We start from the raw sequence: 4903 nt of genomic DNA, 5'->3' as shown, positions 1-4903 counted from the left end.
TGTTGTAATATTTGTTTTTGCTCAACCGATACCACCTTGTATAAATTCGCCTTGGTTGTTCAAAGAGAAAATTTTTTATTACTTTTTAATAAATAAATATTTAACATACTCAATTGGAATTTTTCTATATATTAATTAAAATAATGGCCTTATTCATAAGAAATGAAGTAGTTTTAAAAAGCATTATAAATTTACGTTTTCATTTATAAACCTTTTGTAATGCTACTTTATTTTTATTCTCGATCCTGCTTTTTGTATCCAATCGAAATTGTATATTTTCGAGTCTATACATTGCTGTAGCAGTAGAAACACCTGAAAAAACGATATAGCGTCGATTTCAATCGAGATAGAGGTCTGTTATCTTTGATCAGTATCGTCGATTATCAACTTCGACCAATGTATACATATTTTGTCATCGAAAACTTCTTCTTCTTTATTGGCGCTGTAACCGCCTAAGCTATTTTGGACGAGTCCAAAACAGCACGCCAGTCATTTTTCTTCTGTGCTAACTGACGCCAATTGGAAATGCCAAGTGAAGCCAAGTCCTTCTCCACCTAGTCCTTCCAACGCAGAGGAGGCCTTCCTCTTCCTCTGTTAACAGAATCGCGACCCGCGTTGAATATTTTCAGAGCAGGAGCGTTTCTGTCCATTCGAACGGAATGGCCAAGCCAGCGGAGCCGCTGATTTTTAATTCGCCGTACTATGTCTATATCGTGGTAAAGCTCATACAGCTCATCGTTAAATCGCGATATTCGCCATCACCAACGCGTAAAGGTCCGTAAATCTTTCGCAGAATCTTTCTCTCGAAAACTCCAAGAGCCGCCTCATCACATGCTTTCATTGTCCATGCCTCCGCGCCATACACCAGCACAGGCATGATGAGTGACTTATAAAGTGTGATCTTTGTACGACGAGAGAGGACTTTACTTCTCAATTGCCTACTCAGCCCAAAGTAGCGCTTGTTGGTAAGAGTGATTCTCCGTTGGATTTCAAGGCTAACATTATTATTGGTGTTAATGCTGGTTCCCAAATAAACGAAGTCGTCTACTTTTTCAAACTTGTAACTGTCAACAGTGACGTGGGTGCCAAGACGCGTATGCTCTGACTGTTTTTGTGATGGCAGGAGATACTTCGTTTTGTTCTCGTTCACCACCAGACCCATTCGCTTTGCTTCTCTATCCAATCCCGAGAAGGTAGAACAGACGTAGCCTTTTTTACCGATAATATCAATGACGTCGGCATACGGCAGCAATTGTACGCTCTTGTAAAGTATGGTGCCTGAGCGGTTCAGTTCTGCGGCTCTTATTATCTTCTCCAACATCAGATTAAAAAAATCACACGAAAGGGAGTCCCCTTGTCTGAAACCTCGTTTGGTATCAAACGGCTCGGAGAGGTCCTTCCCTATTCTGGCGGAGCTGGTGGTATTGCTCAACGGCAATTTACACAGCCGTATTAGTTTCGCGGGGATACCAAATTCAGACATCGCTGCATAAAGGCAACTTCTCTTCATGCTGTCGAAAGCGGCTTTGAAATCGACAAATAGATGGTGTGTTTCGTTTCTATTCTCGCGGGTCTTTTCCAAGATTTGGCGTATTGTAAATACCTGATCTATGGTGGATTTTCCAGGCCTAAAGCCACACTGATAAGGTCCAATCAGCTCGTTAACGGTAGGCTTCAGTCTTTCGCACAATACACTCGATAAGACCTTATAACCTATGCTTAGAAGGCTGATTCCGCGGTAGTTGGCGCGTATGGCGGGGTCGCCTTTCTTGTGGATTGGGCAGAGCACACTTAAATTCCAGTCGTCGGGCAGGCGTTCATCTGATCATACTCTGCATACGAGCTGATGCATGCACCTCATCAGCTCCTCGCCGCCGTACCTGAATAGCTCGGCTGGCAGGTCGTCACCTCCAGCAGCTTAGTTGTTGTTCAGCCGCGTAATCGCTATTCGTACCTCGTCATAGTCAGGCGGTGGGACAGCTACTCCATCATAATCGACTGGGGACTCGGGTTCGTCTTCTTAACTACTTTCTGCGCTGCTGCCATTTAGTAGGTTGTAAAAGTGTTCCCTCCACAATTTAAGTATATTCTGGACATCGGTCACTAGGTCGCCATTGTTGTTCTTACAGGAGTTCGCCACGGTCTTGAAACCTTCCGTAAGTCGTCTAACCCTCTGGTAGAATTTTCAGGCGTTCTCCCGGTCGCCCAGCATCTCAAGCTCTTCGCACTTACGTATTTCGGCCTCTGTCTTCTTATTGCGGCAAATACGTCTCGCTTCCTTTTTCAGTTCCCTATAACGGTCCCACATGGCTCGCGTTGCCCCGGATCGAAGCGTGGCCCTGTAGGCGGCATCTTTTTTCTCTGCGGCTTCTTGACATTCCTCATCGTACCAGTTGTTCTTTCGGGCTCGCTGAAATCCGACTACTTCTTCGGCGGCGGTACTTAATGATCGGGAAATGTGGTTCCACTGCTCGCGTATGTCGGATTGTTGAAGAGTGCTCTCAGAGAGCAGGTGTGTGAGTCGAGTGGCGAATAAGCTGGCCGTCTGTTGGATTGCAGCTTTTCGACGTTAAGCCTTCCTTGCATTGTTGGGCGCACATTTTTTGCTGCACAGAGGCGGGTGCGTACCTTGGCTACAACAAGATAGTGGTCCGAGTCGATGTTTGGCCCTCGGAGTGTACGTACGTCTAAAACGATTGAAGCATGCCTTCCGTCTATCACAACATTATCGATTTGGTTTCTCGTTTTTCGATCTGGAGACAGCCATGTAGCTTGGTGGATGTTCTTATTCTGGAACCTAGTACAGTACGACGAACTCGATCAGCCTCAGTCCGTTATCGGACGTTTCGTCGTGGAGGCTGAATTTTCCGACAGTGGCGCCAAAGATCCCTTCCTTGCTCACCTTGGCATTAAAATCGCCAAGCACGATTTTGACATCGTGTCGGGGGCAGCGCTCATATGTACGTTCCAAGCGCTCATAGAAGAGATCCTTGGACACCTCATCCTTCTCTTCCGTCGGGGCATGGGCGCAGATGAGCGAGATGTTGAAGAATCTAGCTTTGATGGGGATTGTGGCTAGACGTTCGTCCACCGGGGTGAACGCCAGTACTCGGCGACGGAGTCTCTCTCCTACCACGAATCCAACACCGAATTTGCGCTCCTTTACGTGGCAACTGTAGTAGACATCGCAAGGCTTCACGCTTACTTTTCCTGGCCCCGTCCATCGCATTTCTTGGATGGCGGTGATGTCAGCCTTTGTCTCCCCGAGGACATCAACCCAAACCCAGCGCACGCGAAGTTTTACGCCTTCTCACTTTAGCTCGCTCCCAAACGGGTGTCTGGTTGCTACCCAGAGGATACGTGGATATAAATATCCGGACGTTGTGAGCTGCGATTTGAACCGTACGCACAAGAATCGCTTCTGGCCACTCGCAGGTGAATGGCAGTCAAAAGTTTTCCACTTCTGCGCACGGAACCATCCTCTTCTTTGCATCGAACACACCTAAAATAAAAACGAAAAGTTAACTCTAACCATAACCAATTTAAGGACCGTTTTCAACAACTCTGGTTAACACTATTCCCCAGTTAAACATTGATGCCGACGTTACCGACACAGTGTTATATGCATGGATGTCGATAACGATGTTTGAGCGGAGATCAGTGTTTAAAAGTGAGATTGCATCTTTATCAGGCCCGAATCATGGCATCCGTGATCGAATCAAATTCGAATAGAATTTACTTTTTGAGATTACGGCTTTTCGCGTTTTCAATTTAAAATGTATTTGAGAGAAAACAGCTGCCATTTTATTTCATTCGATATGAAAAGAGTTTCATTCGATCATGAATGCCATGATTCGGCACCAGTTTAATCTATGCGTTTTTTGTTGAATGTTTTATTTGCTTAAAATATATAGTTTTGTTGTTTTATAAAAAAAATATAATTTATCTCAAGGCGAATTCATATAAGGTGATAGCAGGAGTACAAAAACAAATAGTACCGGACAGTAAGAATCACAACAACTACACAATTTTGACATAAAGAACCACCGAGGCGAAAATCGAGCTGCTCTCGTAATACCACCATTTATGAATACGCCTTGATTTACGCTATAGATACGAGTAAAAACTATCTAATTAGGGGTTTTTTAACATTTACCAACTTCTACCATTTTTTGTATGTAAAATCTACATCTTTTAACTTTTTGTAAGTTTGAGCACTGACTTCGACGTTAGCAACATTTTCACAATCATGAAATACAGCATTATATTGGCGCTTATTTTTAAATAATTGGCGACGGCAGTTGTACATCACAATCAAATAGACAAGGAACACAACAATTATTTACTTTTGTTTTCATGATATATCTTCAGATTGGTGAGCTGATATTTTTGGAATCAGTATAACTTTTACTGCTGATTTATATTTTTAAATTTAAATTGCAACGTACTTTATCATTATACGTTCAGTGGTATTAATTTAATTTAATGGTTATTTAACGTTAAACAAAACTATTTCAACTCAAGTTCGTATCTTAAGTCTTTCCTTGAGTTAATATGAAATAAATAATCCTCAATATATTTTATTAATTCTATAAATATCTAAATTATATAAAATTTTGAATTATTATTTAACGACTTTATTAATTTATTTAAAATAATGTTAACGAATTTATTAAAATCGAAAATCATAAATTTCATTTGCACTGTAGTTTTTAAGGGAAAATTTTCCTTAAATTCATTCTACATTTTGAAAAATAGAAAATGAGATTCTAAAAGTCAAGACCCCAGACCGCGGAGGCTTCTAATTAAAAAGTTATTAACTGTTAAAGTTGCACTATTCACCATAAATATTTCATTGTTGGAAATGAACACAGATGTTGGTGCTGCCCGATGATTAAAATAG

The sequence above is a fragment of the Rhagoletis pomonella genome, unplaced genomic scaffold (assembly GCF_013731165.1).
Source record: "Rhagoletis pomonella isolate Grant_MI unplaced genomic scaffold, Rhpom_1.0 Rhpom_scaffold_00008, whole genome shotgun sequence".
NCBI classification, from domain to species: domain Eukaryota; kingdom Metazoa; phylum Arthropoda; class Insecta; order Diptera; family Tephritidae; genus Rhagoletis; species Rhagoletis pomonella.
This window is presented reverse-complemented; position numbering follows the sequence as displayed.